Source organism: Anoplolepis gracilipes, chromosome 14 (assembly GCF_047496725.1).
Source record: "Anoplolepis gracilipes chromosome 14, ASM4749672v1, whole genome shotgun sequence".
Lineage (NCBI taxonomy): Eukaryota > Metazoa > Arthropoda > Insecta > Hymenoptera > Formicidae > Anoplolepis > Anoplolepis gracilipes.
Genome location: NC_132983.1, coordinates 10,673,379 through 10,698,774, shown reverse-complemented (window position 1 = coordinate 10,698,774; position 25,396 = coordinate 10,673,379).

Genomic DNA, 25,396 nt, shown 5'->3' with positions numbered 1-25,396 from the left:
CCCCTGTCCATTCCGGGCGTCGGTCATCTTTTCGGTGTCAATTTTTCTCGCCGTTAACCTCTCGCGTCTATACCTGTAAATATAAAGACAAGCTTTCTATTCTAATTTTAATATTGAAGTTATCGGGCAAATTAGTGCTACTTATCTGACGAGGTCATCCTTCCTTCAAGCCTACTTCGGGCTCTCTCTTTCATCCTGCGGCGACGCGCGCCTCCTCCAGGGCGTTCTTGTATTCCCTATAGCTTCTTCCTATATAATTTTTTTTTTTTTTCTCTTTTCTTTCTTTCTTTTTTCCTTTTCTTTTCCCTTATCCGCTCACCAGTGGCAAGGTCCGCGACGTCCGCCTTGACATACCCAGAGCCTCAGATATCTGTAACTTATAATCGAAGAGATTAATATTTTATTCGGACGTCTTCATAGGGAATGTCATTAGACAGAGAGCGATAACCATTCTTACCTACACCGTAGGGCGCCTCCTCCAGGGCGACCTACATCCTTCCTACGTAGTGTGCCTCTTTCAGGGCGATTCTACGTCCCTTCTAGCAGTGCGCCTCATTCAGGGCGGCTCTGCCTTCATCCTTCGTAGTGCGCCTCCTTCAGAGCCGGACTACCCCTCTCTAGGTCGCACGCCTCTCTCAGGGCGAACGACTCTCTTCTCCGAGGAGCGCCTCTTTCAGGGCATTCCGCCTCCTAGCGTGCAGCGCGCCTCTGTCAGGGCGATCTGCCTCCTCTCAGTCCACGAACCGCGCCTCTGTCAGGGCGTCTCTCACAATTCCTCCGATCGCTCTTCTTGATCTAAAATATAGAATAAATATTAAATTAAAGTAAACTCATTAAGGCTCACCCTGTCCCCGCAACCCGTCAGATAAGGTCAAGTCAACTCGTTTACCAATTTACTTTAACGCGTATGTTTTTTTTTTCCTTTTCATCACTCGCGTTACTATTACTAACCCCAGTCTATACCCCTCCGCGTATTCAACTATGGCGTCGATTATGATTTCGCTTACCTTCTTAGCTGCGTCATGGGTCGGTCACGTCGAGCAGGGCGTGCTCACCAATTGAAGCGCCTCATCCGGTCACTATACCAAGGCGGCTCCTACCTGACGGTCCGAACAGCTGCGTCGCCACCAGGTAGTCAGAGCCCAGCATCCGTCGGGTATTTCACTTACCCTCCACCGGGAACCCATACATCGGAGTCATCAACCCCTGACCAGCTACACGACGCCGTCACTCCACCGGCATCCAGTAGCGGGGTCGTCGCTTCCTCACATAGGCCCTGTTACGTCCCGCCGCTGTCACCAGTTGTTACATCCTCTGCGTTCGCGAGCGAGGTGCGGTTACGATGGTTGGTGTACGCGGATCGCGGTGGCCGAGCGGTAAACCTGTCACGATCAGCGTAGCGGTGCACCGGAAACTAGAGGTCGGGACGTAATAGATAATAGGGAGGATGTGAAGTGAGTAGACAATGAATGCAGATTGTTTACGTATACTGATTTTTATGTATTTATCATTATTTTATAATAAACATATATGTACAGTTATATTATATTTTTCAAGACGATTAGACAATTAAATCACGGACGGTTATCAGGAGGCGAATTGATAGGTGCTTCAGCGGACGACAGGATGCATACTCGCCCGAAGAAAGCCTGGGAGGAAATGATCCTCGGTTGCGTAATCCCGAAGTCTATCAACGGCGGGGGCACGGGCCACGGACGGTATTCGATAGGCGGTAAGGGCCTATGTGAGGAAGCGACGACCCCGCTACTGGATGCCGGTGGAGTGACGGCGTCGTGTAGCTGGTCAGGGGTTGATGACTCCGATGTATGGGTTCCCGGTGGAGGGTAAGTGAAATACCCGACGGATGCTGGGCTCTGACTACCTGGTGGCGACGCAGCTGTTCGGACCGTCAGGTAGGAGCCGCCTTGGTATAGTGACCGGATGAGGCGCTTCAATTGGTGAGCACGCCCTGCTCGACGTGACCGACCCATGACGCAGCTAAGAAGGTAAGCGAAATCATAATCGACGCCATAGTTGAATACGCGGAGGGGTATAGACTGGGGTTAGTAATAGTAACGCGAGTGATGAAAAGGAAAAAAAAAACATACGCGTTAAAGTAAATTGGTAAACGAGTTGACTTGACCTTATCTGACGGGTTGCGGGGACAGGGTGAGCCTTAATGAGTTTACTTTAATTTAATATTTATTCTATATTTTAGATCAAGAAGAGCGATCGGAGGAATTGTGAGAGACGCCCTGACAGAGGCGCGGTTCGTGGACTGAGAGGAGGCAGATCGCCCTGACAGAGGCGCGCTGCACGCTAGGAGGCGGAATGCCCTGAAAGAGGCGCTCCTCGGAGAAGAGAGTCGTTCGCCCTGAGAGAGGCGTGCGACCTAGAGAGGGGTAGTCCGGCTCTGAAGGAGGCGCACTACGAAGGATGAAGGCAGAGCCGCCCTGAATGAGGCGCACTGCTAGAAGGGACGTAGAATCGCCCTGAGAGAGGCACACTACGTAGGAAGGATGTAGGTCGCCCTGGAGGAGGCGCCCTACGGTGTAGGTAAGAATGGTTATCGCTCTCTGTCTAATGACATTCCCTATGAAGACGTCCGAATAAAATATTAATCTCTTCGATTATAAGTTACAGATATCTGAGGCTCTGGGTATGTCAAGGCGGACGTCGCGGACCTTGCCACTGGTGAGCGGATAAGGGAAAAGAAAAGAAAAAAAAAGAAAGAAAGAAAAGAGAAAAAAAAAAATATATATAGGAAGAAGCTATAGGGAATACAAGAACGCCCTGGAGGAGGCGCGCGTCGCCGCAGGATGAAAGAGAGAGCCCGAAGTAGGCTTGAAGGAAGGATGACCTCGTCAGATAAGTAGCACTAATTTGCCCGATAATTTCAATATTAAAATTAGAATAGAAAGCTTGTCTTTATATTTACAGGTATAGACGCGAGAGGTTAACGGCGAGAAGAATTGACACCGAAAAGATGACCGACGCCCGGAATGGACAGGGGCCGCGAACTGACACAAGTATGTATATTTCGAGTAATTACACGTAAACAATATGATTAATGATTACACGAATATATCTTAATAATTACGACAACGTACTCACTTCACTAAATTGTTATGTGTTACAGGAACCACTGGGAAGCACACTGTAACGCGGGTGTACACAAGAATGTGGATCTACAATATTAGTATTACAACATTAGTTAATAGAACTTTCCTTCGACTATGATTTCACGCACAGACTGGTTTCGGACGCGTAAACGATATTATAGATAGGCGGCATTAACAATTGCATGGAGAGGAAAAGATAATACGCTTATATTGTTGATAGAAGTAATTCACTGCAAACGAAAATTTAGATAAAATATCTTTAAAAGTGATAGATAGAATTCGATATGTATTGTGAGCGCCGTGGAAATCGATAAAGAGAAAGGAAATATAATAGTAACAGTGGATACAAATAATCAAGAATAGATTTATACGACAGTAAACGTAAGAACTGAAGGCTAATTAATAGTATTCGCGATATGCTAGTCTCGAAGTCTCTCTGAATTAATGATTTTGTGTGAATAATACCGTAATGAACTAGAAACCACTGATTCGAAGATATAATATTAATTACACTGCGCGAAAACTTGCGAGAGCGTATGTATGATTGAATGTTATAAGGATAACCGATTATTAAATCGTATAAATGACTGTCTGTACGTACAATGAATTTACTGGGTACTGTATGAATCGAGTATTGACTGCTGATCGAATACTGATTATGCGAAAACTGAATGGTCGGAACGAACCGTACAACAGATTTTACTGTCGGGCGAAAGCCGAATACTAAATATGATCTGAACTGTCTAATGATCTGAACTGTCTAGGCGAGAACTGAATACTCTGATCTTTGAGCACACGGTGCTCCCGTTTATATACCCGTGGTCGCTGAGGGCTCCCACCTTCTGAATTATAGCGCGCGCAACGTGGTCCGATCCTGGTCATGCTTGTTTGTCACGGGTATCACGCGCCGGGCAATAGTAAGCTATCACGGTGTTTGTCCGAAATTTTCACGTGATCCGGCGGTTCCTGAATGTTCTAGAACCTTCGGGACTAGCATTATAATGTAATATCTATATCGTTATTTCTAGATATATCGCAATTATTACTAGCGTTACGATAACTTATCTGATTAATTACTTATCGCCGCATTGTATTATAGCGTTGTACTTAAATAATTGTAGAGATATGAGAGCATTACGCTAATTAACTTATTAATTAACAATTATCTATGATGTCGCATAATGTTATTCGTGGATTACAAGATCTAAATTAGTCTACAGACGTTAAACTCGCTATTATATAACTATATGTATGTATGTATATCATTATAACTAGTAGTAAAGGTTTATATATTTATATATATGTAATAATGGTATAAATGCACATGTAATATGCCGTGATATATTTACAATGGATGGATGAGGAGTGTGTAAGTGTGTATAAATGCATAAATTTAAGACAAGTTTATATTGTGAGAGGTTGAGTGTGTAATTTAAGTGATACGCTTGGAATATGTATGAATTAGTTATAAGATCCGAAACTATTGCGTTACCATGTATATGATACATTGATTATGTGTATGTTAATATATGAATATGCCTGTAATAAGTTTATAATAGGTTTATTGAGAGTGCTTTATTTGTGCGTACTAATGGGTCACTATGTATATAAATTATTTATAGAGTGTGTGTATTTGCGTGTTACTGGGTGGATAATACGTCTATAATAGTCAGATACTGATTAAACATTGTGTAGATGATAAGTTTATAACGCGCGTATTTTTGTATCACCGGGTATATTAAGTGACTATTGTTATATAATTTTATGGTGTGTTTGTTAAGGAGCGTGTATCTATGTAATTATTTCTGGGTGTTCATTATGCGTTTATACTTGGTTTATGTAGTGTATGATGTGTGTATTATCGTACCACCGTATATATAGGTATGGTCATTTTGTTTATTATGCATATGTATATTGTAATTATCATTCATCCTCAATAAAATGATAACGAAGTTTTGAGAATATTATCACGTTCAAGTTATTTCAGACACCTTGTATAAGTAAGAGTTAATTAAGTAATTGTATATATTGAGTGTGACTATTTAACTTTAGTTATCTTCCAGAGCTTTATTCGTTTTAAACTCTTTATGGGATATTTATATTGTTTTCACTATAATATATATATATATATATATGTATTATGAGTGGTTCATTTTAATTATTATTGGTTTTAATTGATTACTTAAATGTTGTCTGAGCCTCGAGGAGTTCTTGTCAGGTCATTATAATTTGCCTTTAAAACATCTGTGGATTATGATATCTGCAGCGAGTCGCATATATATATATATATATGTATATGTGCATGCACCAAGTTATCTCCATGGTTGATATATGAAATAATTATAAATGATAGCTGACCGGATTTTTATTGGCAAACCAAATTGGATTCATGGTAAGGAATTATTATGCAGAAGATGGGTTTGATCGAATCTTTTATTATTGTTAAAATTTGGATTTAATGAAATCACTGCGCTGCGGTGGAATATGAGTAAAATTGACAAGTTATTATATTTGGGTGACAGAATCGTTAGACATGTACGTTATTGTGGTATTAATTCGGCTTTGGGATATAAAACTGCATTTAATAGTGAAGGCATAATTATATATTGGAGGTGCGGATTAAAATAAATAAATTATTAAAGTTGAAAATATGAGGTGTTCCTGAAGTAAAATGGGTCTATAACAATGTGCGCTTAACTTTTTATGGCGGGGCTGTAGCCCTATAAGTTGCTACCTTTTTTGGTTCCTTATGAGCCAAGGCGCCAGGAAATATTTAATTAAGGTCACTGGGCGGGTTTTTTATGTGATGTTTAAACCGTTAAAAATTGGGTGCTTTTCGATGTTGCGACAACTTTTGATATATTGAGAAAAGTGATTTAGACTGTGCATAGGAAGTTGCAATTGCACATACGAGTTACTTGGCTTGCTCAGTTTTAATAATTAATGAAAGTTCATATACAGGGTGTCCCGAAAGTACCGATCGGAGTTTATTATATGAAGCTTATGGAATTTAACCAAAGGAATCGGTCGGTTGTTAAACACTATTTTATACTAATGTTTGGATAATATGACAATGTTAGTTTATATACCGGGTGTCAATTTATTAAGGTGAACATGTATCGGGAGTTGTATTTCCGCTCATTCGCAGTTACGATCTCTTTTCTTGAGTGATTTTAGCTTGTTATATAGATTTACTTTATATTTTTGTTATACCGGGTGGTGGTTAATTCTCGATGCGTGTGTCTATGGTGATGTGTACGTGTATGTTTGTGTTTAGTAAGAGTGATGACGACGAGGTGGAGTGAACATTGGTTTATATTATCGCTATTACTTAATTTACGTTATTCTATTGACGCATACTTAATATTATGTTTCCTTTTTATTTTTCAGATACTGCAACTAGAGTGACAAAACTAAATGGGTAATTATAATAAAATTAAGATGTTCGACCGACTTGGTGGGTCGTTTCTCTTCTCTTTTTCAGGTGCTGAGGAGGCGGACCAGAAGGTGATATACCGGGTGGCCGGAAAATAGGTGAGAATTTTCATTGGACAATTAATTAATTATTTTCCTTCATTTTTAGGTAGGTGATAGGGGAGAACCAGTGATGGGGATAAAACAGGAAAAAAAAGGAAGAAAAAGAAAAAAAAAAGGAAAAGGATGTTTTAGCCGGAAACATAATAAAAGGTATTTATCGGCTTAATCTATTTTTGATAATAACTATATATATATATATGTATATATATAAAAAGAAAAGGAAAGTAAAAGAATTTTATAGGTGCTTAACGCTTACTATGTCTACTTAACAGGTGACGTATGGAGTCAACGGACGGCGACTGGTGTCAAGCGGAGGCGCTGGACGTGACACCCCCCTCCTTAAAAGTGGAGCAGCGTGAAATGATGCGACGGTGAGCTCGTTGAACTCGGCTTACGGTGCGGTTGATAGACGGTTGATCTTTCGTTCCAAGTGCAAGTAGGCTTCTCGCAGGTTGGCGATCTCTGAAGATATGGCGGGAGTCCTCTCCTTGGAAGAGTGGTGAATCGTCATCGTATCCGTGGGTTCATGAGAGATGTCCTTCTGGATTCGGTGATCTATCATTGGGCGCGATAATGGAGAATTGCTGAGTGTCTTGGCAGGTGTTTCCTGTTTGGTTGGTTTTTGAGAGTTGGCACTATCATCAGTCATTAACATATCATCATTTGTTAATATGTTTTTATTTTTCAGGCTCGAGTTTCGATAGCTTAACTTTCTTGCTAGGCTTTTCAAGATGATAAATAAGGTGAGTATTATAATTCCACCAATAACTGTTGTTGTTACCGAGACCTCCACGATGTATACAGGGCTCGAGTGGTCTGGTCGTCCTGGAGAGTCGTCTGTGCTTGGATTCTGTACGTCCGAGTGCTCGTGAATCTCGTTTAACTCGTCGATATGTTGACCCCATGGTAGCGTTCTTGATTGGAGGCCTTGAGGATCGATAGCAGACACTTTCAACTCTGGAGTGAATACGTACCATTTGTTTCTCATTTTGTACATTGCCGTAGCAAGCGGATCGCATTCAATTTCTGTGCCTTCGCCAGATATAACGCGTGTTCTTGGCTTTAGGTACATGGGCTTCCCGTCTATTATTACTGGGAGCTCCTGGAAACAGCTTTCCGTGGCCCTGATCCGTGCAGGTACAGGAGTACATCGAAATACTTGTACAGCTTCCCCTCGTACGCGCGCTGAGTATCCTGGTGTTTTTGTGACGGCGTACGCAAATGATGGAGGGTCTTGGTGAGCCATGGCGGTCAAGGCGTGTAATTTTGTTACTTCCGTGAGGCATTTCCTCATGACAAGGTCTTCGTAGGTATTTTCTACGCTCAGGTCTGTCTTTGTGTTACTCTTGTACGAAAAGTACGAGTGGTGAGATCGGTGCACCTTATTTACGGATGGTTGATTCTTTACGTAAGAGTCGTTGATTTCCCGTATTACTAGTCGGGGGTTTTCGGTCTGTATCACAGTGGCGTTGCAGACGTCGTGACGCGCTCGAGCAAACGCGAGCAGGTTGGTGTTTTCTACCGTTAAGGCGTATGCCGTGGGACGTCCCGTAATTTGTAGTCTTTTGGCAATTCCCTCTATACAAGACGGTATGCCGTAGTTGAGTGCATCCTCCGTGAACAAAGGGGGACCAGAAATTATGAAAGCCCTCTTCGTCGGTGCATTCAAGGTCGATGTATGTGCAACTAGCACCACTAGGTAAGAATATCTTGGTTTCCATCGTGTCGATCTTGACAATGGTCCGTTTGAACGTTATGTGCAAGTACACGTTTATGACGCGTTTTGTTTTCAGGTCGTCTGATGGCAGGTTGTGGGCGCTGACGGTTTCGGTCGGCGGAATAGTGCGGCTATTCACGCGGTTGGCGGAAAGGCCGTCAAGGGTCTGGTTCCCGAATTGCAGTTTCCCTTGTGCGTGTATGTGCATGCATACAGGAGCAGATACAGATAAGTAATGTCGTTTATTGCTGGTAGGTGTTGTAGATTCCCTCGTGGTGTGGTCCGTGTGGCTGATCACGTAGTCTATCTCTATGCGGCAGCTTAGTACGTCCGCTGTGGTGAGTCTGGGCTTCGCGAGGATCTCCACGCTCACATCTCGGGTGATTGGAAGCTTCCCGTGTAATCGACAGGCGTTGTTATCGAGCAGCGAGATTGTGGTCCCGTTGTCGCACGGCGTGTTGCAGTCGTAGCCTACGAGGGCGTTGCAGTCCTGGGTTGCCAGATACGCTAGGCAGACGATCAGTGGGGCCATGGTGAACTCTATGTTGATTCTGCTTAAGAGAAAAATGTAGAACAGTACGTTCCGGTCTGAACCAGAAAATGGAGAAGATAACTGAGTAATCCAATCTGAAACAGAAGAAAGGTAGTCATCCTGGTTCGCCGTAGTGGGCTTTCCGTAGTCTATTGACGTGTACTATTCGCGTTGATTTATTAATTTGAATTCGCACGTTTTCGTGGTCGAGGGTTTCGATAATGCGGTACGGGCCGTGATACTCTTTTCCGAATTTATCTGTTTTACTCTCGTTTAATAGAAAGACGTTATCGTTTGTGTTGAAAATCGTCGGGTTTACGCGTTTATCGTAATAATTTTTGGAGCGCTCTTTAGCCCTAATGAGATTAGCTCTAGCGACTTCCTGTATATCACAGATGTTTTCGAACAGGTTTGTTAAGTATGAGTGATATGTTTCAGACTCTTCTTCGGGGTTGTGTCCCGATGGAACTCTGGCGACACGTCCGAAGATCAATTCGTGAGGTGTGTACCCGGTACCTTCGTGTACTGAGGTATTGTACGAAAAACTGGCACGCTCAATGAGGTCGTCCCATGCTTCTTCCTTATTGACGAAGCACTTCAGGTATTCCATTAGAACGAGGTGTGACCTTTCGAGTGACCCATTAGATTGTGGATGATGAGCAGTCGTTCGGAAGTGTTGGATACGGAACCTTTTGGTTACGCTTTTCATGAGTACACCGGTGAAGTTCGTCCCTTGGTCGGTGAGTATGCTTCGGGGGCATCCAAAACGACAGATAAAATAGTGGATAAAGGCGTTCGCCGTGGTTTCGCCTCTAGCGTCTGGTAGTGGTGCGTATACTGAGTATTTTGTGAGGAGATCTTGCATCGTTAGAACGTATGAGTTGCCGCTAGGAGTGGTTCTGAGTGGTCCTACTATGTCGAGAGCCACTTTGTCGAAGGCGCGTCCAGGTGTGTCGGTCAATATCATTGGTTGTCGAGTCTTCCTTCTGACTAGTTTCATAGATTGACACGTTCGACAATTCCTGATGTAGTTTAATATATCGCCTTTCATTTTGTTCCATGTAAACCTTTGTTTAATTCGCTGGTACGTCTTCGTGACGCCCTTGTGTCCACCGACGGCAGATTCGTGATTTTCGCGGATTATCGCTGTACGGTCCTCTACCGGAGGGGTGACGGTTGGTCCATGACATATGCTGATGGTGACGGGCCTTTCGGAGAGTATCGCTTGCAGTGTCTGTAAGACTCGATCCCATGGTATCGTGTCGAGGCTGGGTGTCTCTCGTATGCTAACAGTATGTAGTTGTAATTCCGTCATCACGTCGAGGGTTGATCTGAAACATTCCTTTAAGATTTCTTCGTCCAATAATGTTGTTCTTTTCTCTTTTGCAGGTAGTACTATAATGTGTCGTCCCGCGTCTATGGATGGATAGACTCGCGCTCTTCCGAGCATTAAGTCGTCTAGCGGAGGTAGATATCCATCTTGCTGTAATTCCATAGCTCCTTTATCGAAGGGGTGTTTATCAACGGTGACCAGTATGATTGTGTTATCGTTGCAATTCAGTAATGGTATGTTGCGTTTCTTAATACGTCATCTTGTGCTATGGGTGGTTATTAATTCTGGTCTCATTTGCAGAGTTTCTTCTTCGGGAAGGATTTCCAAGGTGTCGAGTTCCTTATCGCTGTTGTCGTCAACAGTGGTTTCGTCCGGCGGTTCTGTCACGGGGTCGGGTGGAGGTTCTGGGGGTATAGAAGGTAAGTGTGATATTGTTTTTCCTCGTGACTGAAATTGCGCTACGTTATCGACGCGTTCATTGTTCGTCTGTTCGTCAAGGAGGTCCAAGAGTCCTTTCGTAATTAACGGTGGTGATTGTTGGTTATTCGTGAAACGTGGGGAAGGTGAAGGATGGGAAGATGTGGGGGGAGGTGGACCGGATGATAGAGGTTTACTGTCGAATATTTTCTCAGAAGAGTCGGAAGCTACAACATACGGTCGTGAGGTGATTATTTCACTCTCGACCGTAGACCTTCTGGTAGGTACTTTCCGACGCCTTTCATCATCAGAACTGTCATCGTCAGTGCTTGTAATTAGGTCTCGTACTTTCTGAGGGAGACGTATGCGTTTTTTTTCGATCGGGAGAATGGAAACAGTAGCGGTTATAGGATTTCTGGACAGGGCATCGGCATTTTTGTTCGTGACACCTGTCTTGTATGCGACTGTATATTCGTATTCTTCGAGTTTCAGGCGCCATCGCATAAGGCGAGAGGTCGGGTCCTTCACTCGGTTTAACCAGGCGAGCGGTTGGTGATCCGTCACGAGCGTAAACTTGCGCCCGTAGAGGTAAGGTCTGAAGTGTCCGACGCAATAAATTATGGCTAGCAGCTCTTTCTCTGTTGTCGAGTAGTTCCTTTCGGCTGAATTGAGTACTCTGGACGTATACGCGATTGGCAAGTCATGGCCGATTGTTCCTTGGCTTAGGACTCCAGCGATAGCGTAGTCAGATGCGTCCGTAGTGAGCAGGAATTCTCGCGTGAAATCCGGGAATTGCAGTACCGGTTCTTCGCAGAGTCGTCTTCGAAGAGTCTCAAAAGCGTGTTGTGTATTTTCGTTCCATGAGAAGGTACTGTTTTTCTTCAGGAGGTCCGACATTGGTTTAGCTATTCCTGAAAAATCGGGGATGAAGCGGCGGTAGTAGCCTGATAAGCCTAGAAATTGTCGTACGTTTTTCAGACTCCTTGGAACTGGAAAGTCTTTAACAGCTGAGACTTTCTGGGGGTCAGGGCGTACGCCAGTATCTGTAATTACGTGCCCGAGATAGACGACTTCATGTCGCAAAAACTCACATTTATCTGGTTGTAAAGTGAGATTGGCGGTTTTTAAACGTTTCATTAATTTATCCATTTTAATGTCATGTTCCCGTAACGAGCTTGCGTATATCACTATGTCGTCCATGTACACCAAAAGTTCTATACCTTGCAGTCCGGTCAATATTTGGTCCATTAATCGTTGGAAAGTGGCCGGTGCGTTTCTGAGTCCGAATGGCATCCTGGAGAATTGGTAATGGCCATGTGGTGTAGAGAAAGCTGTTTTGTGCGCATCCTTGGGATCCATTGGGATTTGATGGAACCCACTGGCGAGGTCGAGGACGGAGAAATATTTTGCACTGCCCAACTGGTCGAGGATATCGCTGATATTTGGCAGAGGGTAGGCGTCTCCTAGCGTTTTTTCGTTGAGCCTTCTGTAATCGATGACCATTCGCCATCTCCTGTTTCCAGTTGAGTCCGGTTTCTTCGGAACGATCCAGACGGGGGAACTGTACGGTGAAGTGGATGGTGTCACTATATTTTTCTGAAGGAGCTCGTTGACCTGTTTATTTATTTCTTCTCGATGTATTGGCGGAAATCTATACTGCTTCGTGTGTATAGGTATCTCGTCCGAAGTGATTATTTTATGGGTGATTGTTGAAGTTTGGTCCAGATATTCTCCTGGTACGTAGAATCTGTCATTGTGTCGTTTTATTAGTTCAAAAATATTCTCTTTTTCTAGGTCGTTAAGATGATCGAGGCGCAAGAGTCGTATTATTTGAGTAATTCTGTCCGGTGTAGAGTCTTCCTTATGATTGTGTTCGCGCTGGGTGAGTATCTCGGGTGAGTTCCTTAAGTTTTTCCAATGTATCTTCTCGTTTACCATATTAACTATTTGCATTTTGTGTATGTCGTTGTATTTCGCAAGATTAGATGCACGCTGATCGATGAGAGTGAAATGATGTATATTATTATTTGTTTCAGGTTGCTTATTTGTAGCTACGCACAAAGGGGGTGAGTCATCCGCTTTTGCGGGGTTTAGAGGAAAGTAAGGAAGAGCAATTATAGAAGATTGACCGCCTGGGCCGAGACCAGAGGAAGGGGTTCGCACCGACGCGAGAGCGGCATCGTCGTTCGCCGGCGGAGATAAGGATCCCCTTTCTGTGTAAGTAATGTGAGAATGATTTGTGATAATAGTATTAGAATCAAGGGACGTGTGCGTAGAAACGATTGTAGCTTGAAGTGTTGCATTTTTTGTAGGAAGGGATGGGGGATAATCGGGAGAGGTATTGGGATGTCGACCTAGGTCGACGCCGCACCTTGGTGCGACAAGGGGAAGGCAGTGCTCCTGCCCGTAGAGATGATAGTCGGGATCGACGTTTTGTGTTGGTGTATTAAGAAGAGGAAGAGAGGGGGTAAATGTATTTTGGTTTTGTAGCGTATTTTGTTTGTTAAATGATGAGTTTGATTGTTTGTTGTTTTCAATGTGTATCTTGGTCTTTGTGTTATTGTGTAGTTTGTTTGGTTGTTTATTTTTGCATGTAGTAAAATTATCTTGACTTGTTGCAGGTGCAGTGCGTGCTTCTTGGGTGCGAAGGCTTTTGCTCGCTTGAATTTTGACGGGACTATTGCCCGATGGGCTAGAGGGTTGCCTCAGAGGCTCCCTGGAAGGGGGGTCCTGTGATATTTTTGTTACTTCTGTTAGCGTAACGGTAGGTATTATAATTTCTACTTCTTCGTCTAATGTATTCGTGATGCCGATATATGCCTTGTCGTTGATACACGTGACAAGTGCATCTCCGGCGAAGACCGCGTCGCGGGCGCGTATCGGGGCGAGATAACCCGTTTTAATTTCCGGATTAGCTATGCGGACCGTGATTCCCAGCTTCATACGTGAGGGTATGACAATGGACTCCTTGTCCTTGAATGGAAACGCGCAGTCGCGCCACGTGATTAACTTATTACCGTAATTAATGCACGCGTTATGTTCAGTGAAGAACGACGAACCTAATATGCCCTGTGTGATTATAGGGAATTCGTCGGCTACCACGTGGAAAACTACTGGGGTTTCCGAAACGTATGCTATGGCGGATCCCAGAGTGGTGACAACATTTTCGGTGATACCCGTTAATTGGATAGTCTCCTTGTTGTTGATTTGAATATCGGATTTAATGCAACCTTTCTTTATTATATTAGGCTGTGCTCCTGTATCGAGCATGAAGGCTGTTGGTCCTCGGAAAGACGGTGATGCGAGCTCGACGGCCGGTACGTTTCCGTCGTCTCCTCGGAGGACGTGAAGGGATCTGGTTTCCCTTCCATGCAGAGGGTGGAGCGGATTTGGAAAGGGCCTCGGGACGCTCCGTTGACCGAGACCTCTGTTCGGTTTCCCGAATTTCGCGGAGGTGGATTATTCATATTACTATTAGCGTGCGTATTATGAGAGTTATTGGAATAATTATTATTATTATTGTTATTGTACTTTTCGCGATACTGTCGTTTACGGCACTCGTGTATGAGGTGTCCGATCTTTTGGCAGTACCCGCAAATTTTTCGTTCGTGTGCATTCCCGGGACCGGGCGGCGTATTCGCTACCGCAGTCTGATCGCGTTGGAGAATTTGCGTCACGGGGGCCGGTGCAGCGTTACTATTGTGATTATTGTTACCGTTCGCGTTTCGAGTGCTCTTGTATCTTATCTCCTCTCTTTCTAGGCGTTTATTAATTGTGACCACTTTAGAGCAGGCGTCGGGGAGGCTACTATATCCTTCAGCGCGAAGTTCTATTCTATATTCGCGTGGAAGTCCTTCGTAAAACGCTTCTAACGCGAAACCTTCTATTCCGGCAATCTCATTTTCGGATAACGGTCTACCGAGTTGGACTTGATCTCCTTCAATTATGGCCGTTTTCAGATCCTTAACACGCCCGATGTAGTCAAGTATGTGCTCGTTCGGCTTTTTGTATGCCATGCTTAATTGTCCGCGATAATAGTTCGAGCTTCTAGCGGGACCGAAAGTTCGCCTGAGGCAGTCGAGAAATTTTTCCACGGTCGGGTGGATTTCATCCTCTACGGCTAAATATGCGTGGTGCGTTAATTTATTTCGTAGCATACGGACAAATAATGCTTCGTCTACCAACGGTACCGATTCTTTTGCCCTTTTGCATGCCCTAGCGAATTGTAGCACGGGGATGTTATGCCCGTCGTATTTCGGCACCAGTTCGAGAGCGTCGCGCAGATATGATTTCGGATATCCCATAGGATAATGAGAACCGTCGATTCCGGCGGCTGAGGTCGTGGGCTTGATATCGTTATACGAGGCGTTCGACATGTTAAACGATGGAGGCGCGTTATTTGTTACGTCCGCTGGGCTCGAGGCCTGCAAACCGGGTAGATTTTTAGCGAACGCGCGCATCATGTTTTCCAACATTTCAGTTCGGATTTTTAATTCTCTTTCTTTTTCGCGTAGATCTCTAAAAGCTTCCTCATGGTTTTCGCGTTCTATGTTTCCCGAGAGATCATCGGATTGAGCCATATTTAAAGGTAAGTATTTATTATCGATGGTATAGCAGGACTCGCGGTTGCGAACGATTGTGCGTATATAATTTCTTTTTGTTGCGGGTATGCGAAAGCGGAATCGCGTACAATCACCAGTTATCACGATTATGAACAGGTAATTATCACCTAAGAGGTTAGTGGTTAAATTAGTTTGGATACATATAACATGGATACATATATTTTACGAAGAATTTTGAAGTAGTATTAAGGTATAAGGATTGATGGACAACGACCGATTTATTTATTTATTGAGGTTTGAAAAAACTTTAATTGTAACTTTACTTTTAATTTCCTTCGAGACTAGTAAAAGAAATAATTCGCGATGATGATTTTAAGAAAGGAAGATTTTCTTGGGAAAATGTACTCGTTTTCAATAACGAAGAATAGTAACTTTTATTTTTGCACTGATTTTTAGCGGTAATATCCCACCGCTGTCACCAGTTGTTACGTCCCGCCGCTGTCACCAGTTGTTACATCCTCTGCGTTCGCGAGCGAGGTGCGGTTACGATGGTTGGTGTACGCGGATCGCGGTGGCCGAGCGGTAAACCTGTCACGATCAGCGTAGCGGTGCACCGGAAACTAGAGGTCGGGACGTAATAGATAATAGGGAGGATGTGAAGTGAGTAGACAATGAATGCAGATTGTTTACGTATACTGATTTTTATGTATTTATCATTATTTTATAATAAACATATATGTACAGTTATATTATATTTTTCAAGACGATTAGACAATTAAATCACGGACGGTTATCAGGAGGCGAATTGATAGGTGCTTCAGCGGACGACAGGATGCATACTCGCCCGAAGAAAGCCTGGGAGGAAATGATCCTCGGTTGCGTAATCCCGAAGTCTATCAACGGCGGGGGCACGGGCCACGGACGGTATTCGATAGGCGGTAAGGGCCTATGTGAGGAAGCGACGACCCCGCTACTGGATGCCGGTGGAGTGACGGCGTCGTGTAGCTGGTCAGGGGTTGATGACTCCGATGTATGGGTTCCCGGTGGAGGGTAAGTGAAATACCCGACGGATGCTGGGCTCTGACTACCTGGTGGCGACGCAGCTGTTCGGACCGTCAGGTAGGAGCCGCCTTGGTATAGTGACCGGATGAGGCGCTTCAATTGGTGAGCACGCCCTGCTCGACGTGACCGACCCATGACGCAGCTAAGAAGGTAAGCGAAATCATAATCGACGCCATAGTTGAATACGCAGAGGGGTATAGACTGGGGTTAGTAATAGTAACGCGAGTGATGAAAAGGAAAAAAAAACATACGCGTTAAAGTAAATTGGTAAACGAGTTGACTTGACCTTATCTGACGGGTTGCGGGGACAGGGTGAGCCTTAATGAGTTTACTTTAATTTAATATTTATTCTATATTTTAGATCAAGAAGAGCGATCGGAGGAATTGTGAGAGACGCCCTGACAGAGGCGCGGTTCGTGGACTGAGAGGAGGCAGATCGCCCTGACAGAGGCGCGCTGCACGCTAGGAGGCGGAATGCCCTGAAAGAGGCGCTCCTCGGAGAAGAGAGTCGTTCGCCCTGAGAGAGGCGTGCGACCTAGAGAGGGGTAGTCCGGCTCTGAAGGAGGCGCACTACGAAGGATGAAGGCAGAGCCGCCCTGAATGAGGCGCACTGCTAGAAGGGACGTAGAATCGCCCTGAGAGAGGCACACTACGTAGGAAGGATGTAGGTCGCCCTGGAGGAGGCGCCCTACGGTGTAGGTAAGAATGGTTATCGCTCTCTGTCTAATGACATTCCCTATGAAGACGTCCGAATAAAATATTAATCTCTTCGATTATAAGTTACAGATATCTGAGGCTCTGGGTATGTCAAGGCGGACGTCGCGGACCTTGCCACTGGTGAGCGGATAAGGGAAAAGAAAAGAAAAAAAAAGAAAGAAAGAAAAGAGAAAAAAAAAAATATATATAGGAAGAAGCTATAGGGAATACAAGAACGCCCTGGAGGAGGCGCGCGTCGCCGCAGGATGAAAGAGAGAGCCCGAAGTAGGCTTGAAGGAAGGATGACCTCGTCAGATAAGTAGCACTAATTTGCCCGATAATTTCAATATTAAAATTAGAATAGAAAGCTTGTCTTTATATTTACAGGTATAGACGCGAGAGGTTAACGGCGAGAAGAATTGACACCGAAAAGATGACCGACGCCCGGAATGGACAGGGGCCGCGAACTGACACAAGTATGTATATTTCGAGTAATTACACGTAAACAATATGATTAATGATTACACGAATATATCTTAATAATTACGACAACGTACTCACTTCACTAAATTGTTATGTGTTACAGGAACCACTGGGAAGCACACTGTAACGCGGGTGTACACAAGAATGTGGATCTACAATATTAGTATTACAACATTAGTTAATAGAACTTTCCTTCGACTATGATTTCACGCACAGACTGGTTTCGGACGCGTAAACGATATTATAGATAGGCGGCATTAACAATTGCATGGAGAGGAAAAGATAATACGCTTATATTGTTGATAGAAGTAATTCACTGCAAACGAAAATTTAGATAAAATATCTTTAAAAGTGATAGATAGAATTCGATATGTATTGTGAGCGCCGTGGAAATCGATAAAGAGAAAGGAAATATAATAGTAACAGTGGATACAAATAATCAAGAATAGATTTATACGACAGTAAACGTAAGAACTGAAGGCTAATTAATAGTATTCGCGATATGCTAGTCTCGAAGTCTCTCTGAATTAATGATTTTGTGTGAATAATACCGTAATGAACTAGAAACCACTGATTCGAAGATATAATATTAATTACACTGCGCGAAAACTTGCGAGAGCGTATGTATGATTGAATGTTATAAGGATAACCGATTATTAAATCGTATAAATGACTGTCTGTACGTACAATGAATTTACTGGGTACTGTATGAATCGAGTATTGACTGCTGATCGAATACTGATTATGCGAAAACTGAATGGTCGGAACGAACCGTACAACAGATTTTACTGTCGGGCGAAAGCCGAATACTAAATATGATCTGAACTGTCTAATGATCTGAACTGTCTAGGCGAGAACTGAATACTCTGATCTTTGAGCACACGGTGCTCCCGTTTATATACCCGTGGTCGCTGAGGGCTCCCACCTTCTGAATTATAGCGCGCGCAACGTGGTCCGATCCTGGTCATGCTTGTTTGTCACGGGTATCACGCGCCGGGCAATAGTAAGCTATCACGGTGTTTGTCCGAAATTTTCACGTGATCCGGCGGTTCCTGAATGTTCTAGAACCTTCGGGACTAGCATTATAATGTAATATCTATATCGTTATTTCTAGATATATCGCAATTATTACTAGCGTTACGATAACTTATCTGATTAATTACTTATCGCCGCATTGTATTATAGCGTTGTACTTAAATAATTGTAGAGATATGAGAGCATTACGCTAATTAACTTATTAATTAACAATTATCTATGATGTCGCATAATGTTATTCGTGGATTACAAGATCTAAATTAGTCTACAGACGTTAAACTCGCTATTATATAACTATATGTATGTATGTATATCATTATAACTAGTAGTAAAGGTTTATATATTTATATATATGTAATAATGGTATAAATGCACATGTAATATGCCGTGATATATTTACAATGGATGGATGAGGAGTGTGTAAGTGTGTATAAATGCATAAATTTAAGACAAGTTTATATTGTGAGAGGTTGAGTGTGTAATTTAAGTGATACGCTTGGAATATGTATGAATTAGTTATAAGATCCGAAACTATTGCGTTACCATGTATATGATACATTGATTATGTGTATGTTAATATATGAATATGCCTGTAATAAGTTTATAATAGGTTTATTGAGAGTGCTTTATTTGTGCGTACTAATGGGTCACTATGTATATAAATTATTTATAGAGTGTGTGTATTTGCGTGTTACTGGGTGGATAATACGTCTATAATAGTCAGATACTGATTAAACATTGTGTAGATGATAAGTTTATAACGCGCGTATTTTTGTATCACCGGGTATATTAAGTGACTATTGTTATATAATTTTATGGTGTGTTTGTTAAGGAGCGTGTATCTATGTAATTATTTCTGGGTGTTCATTATGCGTTTATACTTGGTTTATGTAGTGTATGATGTGTGTATTATCGTACCACCGTATATATAGGTATGGTCATTTTGTTTATTATGCATATGTATATTGTAATTATCATTCATCCTCAATAAAATGATAACGAAGTTTTGAGAATATTATCACGTTCAAGTTATTTCAGACACCTTGTATAAGTAAGAGTTAATTAAGTAATTGTATATATTGAGTGTGACTATTTAACTTTAGTTATCTTCCAGAGCTTTATTCGTTTTAAACTCTTTATGGGATATTTATATTGTTTTCACTATAATATATATATATATATATATGTATTATGAGTGGTTCATTTTAATTATTATTGGTTTTAATTGATTACTTAAATGTTGTCTGAGCCTCGAGGAGTTCTTGTCAGGTCATTATAATTTGCCTTTAAAACATCTGTGGATTATGATATCTGCAGCGAGTCGCATATATATATATATATATGTATATGTGCATGCACCAAGTTATCTCCATGGTTGATATATGAAATAATTATAAATGATAGCTGACCGGATTTTTATTGGCAAACCAAATTGGATTCATGGTAAGGAATTATTATGCAGAAGATGGGTTTGATCGAATCTTTTATTATTGTTAAAATTTGGATTTAATGAAATCACTGCGCTGCGGTGGAATATGAGTAAAATTGACAAGTTATTATATTTGGGTGACAGAATCGTTAGACATGTACGTTATTGTGGTATTAATTCGGCTTTGGGATATAAAACTGCATTTAATAGTGAAGGCATAATTATATATTGGAGGTGCGGATTAAAATAAATAAATTATTAAAGTTGAAAATATGAGGTGTTCCTGAAGTAAAATGGGTCTATAACAATGTGCGCTTAACTTTTTATGGCGGGGCTGTAGCCCTATAAGTTGCTACCTTTTTTGGTTCCTTATGAGCCAAGGCGCCAGGAAATATTTAATTAAGGTCACTGGGCGGGTTTTTTATGTGATGTTTAAACCGTTAAAAATTGGGTGCTTTTCGATGTTGCGACAACTTTTGATATATTGAGAAAAGTGATTTAGACTGTGCATAGGAAGTTGCAATTGCACATACGAGTTACTTGGCTTGCTCAGTTTTAATAATTAATGAAAGTTCATATACAGGGTGTCCCGAAAGTACCGATCGGAGTTTATTATATGAAGCTTATGGAATTTAACCAAAGGAATCGGTCGGTTGTTAAACACTATTTTATACTAATGTTTGGATAATATGACAATGTTAGTTTATATACCGGGTGTCAATTTATTAAGGTGAACATGTATCGGGAGTTGTATTTCCGCTCATTCGCAGTTACGATCTCTTTTCTTGAGTGATTTTAGCTTGTTATATAGATTTACTTTATATTTTTGTTATACCGGGTGGTGGTTAATTCTCGATGCGTGTGTCTATGGTGATGTGTACGTGTATGTTTGTGTTTAGTAAGAGTGATGACGACGAGGTGGAGTGAACATTGGTTTATATTATCGCTATTACTTAATTTACGTTATTCTATTGACGCATACTTAATATTATGTTTCCTTTTTATTTTTCAGATACTGCAACTAGAGTGACAAAACTAAATGGGTAATTATAATAAAATTAAGATGTTCGACCGACTTGGTGGGTCGTTTCTCTTCTCTTTTTCAGGTGCTGAGGAGGCGGACCAGAAGGTGATATACCGGGTGGCCGGAAAATAGGTGAGAATTTTCATTGGACAATTAATTAATTATTTTCCTTCATTTTTAGGTAGGTGATAGGGGAGAACCAGTGATGGGGATAAAACAGGAAAAAAAAGGAAGAAAAAGAAAAAAAAAAAGGAAAAGGATGTTTTAGCCGGAAACATAATAAAAGGTATTTATCGGCTTAATCTATTTTTGATAATAACTATATATATATATATGTATATATATAAAAAGAAAAGGAAAGTAAAAGAATTTTATAGGTGCTTAACGCTTACTATGTCTACTTAACAGGTGACGTATGGAGTCAACGGACGGCGACTGGTGTCAAGCGGAGGCGCTGGACGTGACAGCCCTTACCGCCTATCGAATACCGTCCGTGGCCCGTGCCCCCGCCGTTGATAGACTTCGGGATTACGCAACCGAGGATCATTTCCTCCCAGGCTTTCTTCGGGCGAGTATGCATCCTGTCGTCCGCTGAAGCACCTATCAATTCGCCTCCTGATAACCGTCCGTGATTTAATTGTCTAATCGTCTTGAAAAATATAATATAACTGTACATATATGTTTATTATAAAATAATGATAAATACATAAAAATCAGTATACGTAAACAATCTGCATTCATTGTCTACTCACTTCACATCCTCCCTATTATCTATTACGTCCCGACCTCTAGTTTCCGGTGCACCGCTACGCTGATCGTGACAGGTTTACCGCTCGGCCACCGCGATCCGCGTACACCAACCATCGTAACCGCACCTCGCTCGCGAACGCAGAGGACGTAACAACTGGTGACAGCGGCGGGACGTAACAACTGGTGACAGCGGGGTGGGATGTTACCGCTAAAAATCAGTGCAAAAATAAAAGTTACTACTCTTCGTTATCGAAAACGAGTACATTTTCTCAAGAAAATCTTTCTTTCTTAAAATCATCATCGCGAATTATTTCTTTTACTAGTCTCGAAGGAAATTAAAAGTAAAGTTACAATTAAAGTCTTTTCAAACCTCAATAAATAAATAAATCGGTCGTTGTCCATCAATCCTTATACCTTAATACTACTTCAAAATTCTTCGTAAAATATATGTATCCATGTTATATGTATCCAAACTAATTTAACCACTAACCTCTTAGGTGATAATTACCTGTTCATAATCGTGATAACTGGTGATTGTACGCGATTCCGCTTTCGCATACCCGCAACAAAAAGAAATTATATACGCACAATCGTTCGCAACCGCGAGTCCTGCTATACCATCGATAATAAATACTTACCTTTAAATATGGCTCAATCCGATGATCTCTCGGGGAACATAGAACGCGAAAACCATGAGGAAGCTTTTAGAGATCTACGCGAAAAAGAAAGAGAATTAAAAATCCGAACTGAAATGTTGGAAAACATGATGCGCGCGTTCGCTAAAAATCTACCCGGTTTGCAGGCCTCGAGCCCAGCGGACGTAACAAATAACGCGCCTCCATCGTTTAACATGTCGAACGCCTCGTATAACGATATCAAGCCCACGACCTCAGCCGCCGGAATCGACGGCTCTCATTATCCTATGGGATATCCGAAATCATATCTGCGCGACGCTCTCGAACTGGTGCCGAAATACGACGGGCATAACATCCCCGTGCTACAATTCGCTAGGGCATGCAAAAGGGCAAAAGAATCGGTACCGTTGGTAGACGAAGCATTATTTGTCCGTATGCTACGAAATAAATTAACGCACCACGCATATTTAGCCGTAGAGGATGAAATCCACCCGACCGTGGAAAAATTTCTCGACTGCCTCAGGCGAACTTTCGGTCCCGCTAGAAGCTCGAACTATTATCGCGGACAATTAAGCATGGCATACAAAAAGCCAAACGAGCACATACTTGACTACATCGGGCGTGTTAAGGATCTGAAAACGGCCATAATTGAAGGAGATCAAGTCCAACTCGGTAGACCGTTATCCGAAAATGAGATTGCCGGAATAGAAGGTTTCGCGTTAGAAGCGTTTTACGAAGGACTTCCACGCGAATATAGAATAGAACTTCGCGCTGAAGGATATAGTAGCCTCCCCGACGCCTGCTCTAAAGTGGTCACAACTAATAAACGCCTAGAAAGAGAGGAGATAAGATACAAGAGCACTCGAAACGCGAACGGTAACAATAATCACAATAGTAACGCTGCACCGGCCCCCGTGACGCAAATTCTCCAACGCGATCAGACTGCGGTAGCGAATACGCCGCCCGGTCCCGGGAATGCACACGAACGAAAAATTTGCGGGTACTGCCAAAAGATCGGACACCTCATACACGAGTGCCGTAAACGACAGTATCGCGAAAAGTACAATAACAATAATAATAATAATTTCAATAATAATAATAATTATTCCAATAACTCTCATAATACGCACGCTAATAGTAATATGAATAATCCACCTCCGCGAAATTCGGGAAACCGAACAGAGGTCTCGGTCAACGGAGCGTCCCGAGGCCCTTTCCAAATCCGCTCCACCCTCTGCATGGAAGGGAAACCAGATCCCTTCACGTCCTCCGAGGAGACGACGGAAACGTACCGGCCGTCGAGCTCGCATCACCGTCTTTCCGAGGACCAACAGCCTTCATGCTCGATACAGGAGCACAGCCTAATATAATAAAGAAAGGTTGCATTAAATCCGATATTCAAATCAACAACAAGGAGACTATCCAATTAACGGGTATCACCGAAAATGTTGTCACCACTCTGGGATCCGCCATAGCATACGTTTCGGAAACCCCAGTAGTTTTTCACGTGGTAGCCGACGAATTCCCTATAATCACACAGGGCATATTAGGTTCGTCGTTCTTCACTGAACATAACGCGTGCATTAATTACGGTAATAAGTTAATCACGTGGCGCGACTGCGCGTTTCCATTCAAGGACAAGGAGTCCATTGTCATACCCTCACGTATGAAGCTGGGAATCACGGTCCGCATAGCTAATCCGGAAATTAAAACGGGTTACCTCGCCCCGATACGCGCCCGCGACGCGGTCTTCGCCGGAGATGCACTTGTCACGTGTATCAACGACAAGGCATATATCGGCATCACGAATACATTAGACGAAGAAGTAGAAATTATAATACCTACCGTTACGCTAACAGAAGTAACAAAAATATCACAGGACCCCCCTTCCAGGGAGCCTCTGAGGCAACCCTCTAGCCCATCGGGCAATAGTCCCGTCAAAATTCAAGCGAGCAAAAGCCTTCGCACCCAAGAAGCACGCACTGCACCTGCAACGAGTCAAGATAATTTTACCACATGCAAAAATAAACAACCAAACAAACTACACAATAACACAAAGACCAAGATACACATTGAAAACAACAAACAATCAAACTCATCATTTAACAAACAAAATACGCTACAAAACCAAAATACATTTACCCCCTCTCTTCCCTCTTCTTAATACACCAACACAAAACGTCGATCCCGACTATCATCTCTACGGGCAGGAGCACTGCCTTCCCCTTGTCGCACCAAGGTGCGGCGTCGACCTAGGTCGACATCCCAATACCTCTCCCGATTATCCCCCATCCCTTTCTACAAAAAATGCAACACTTCAAGCTACAATCGTTTCTACGCACACGTCCCTTGATTCTAATACTATTATCACAAATCATTCTCACATTACTTACACAGAAAGGGGATCCTTATCTCCGCCGGCGAACGACGATGCCGCTCTCGCGTCGGTGCGAACCCCTTCCTCTGGTCTCGGCCCAGGCGGTCAATCTTCTATAATTGCTCTTCCTTACTTTCCTCTAAACCCCGCAAAAGCGGATGACTCACCCCCTTTGTGCGTAGCTACAAATAAGCAACCTGAAACAAATAATAATATACATCATTTCACTCTCATCGATCAGCGTGCATCTAATCTTGCGAAATACAACGACATACACAAAATGCAAATAGTTAATATGGTAAACGAGAAGATACATTGGAAAAACTTAAGGAACTCACCCGAGATACTCACCCAGCGCGAACACAATCACAAGGAAGACTCTACACCGGACAGAATTACTCAAATAATACGACTCTTGCGCCTCGATCATCTTAACGACCTAGAAAAAGAGAATATTTTTGAACTAATAAAACGACACAATGACAGATTCTACGTACCAGGAGAATATCTGGACCAAACTTCAACAATCACCCATAAAATAATCACTTCGGACGAGATACCTATACACACGAAGCAGTATAGATTTCCGCCAATACATCGAGAAGAAATAAATAAACAGGTCAACGAGCTCCTTCAGAAAAATATAGTGACACCATCCACTTCACCGTACAGTTCCCCCGTCTGG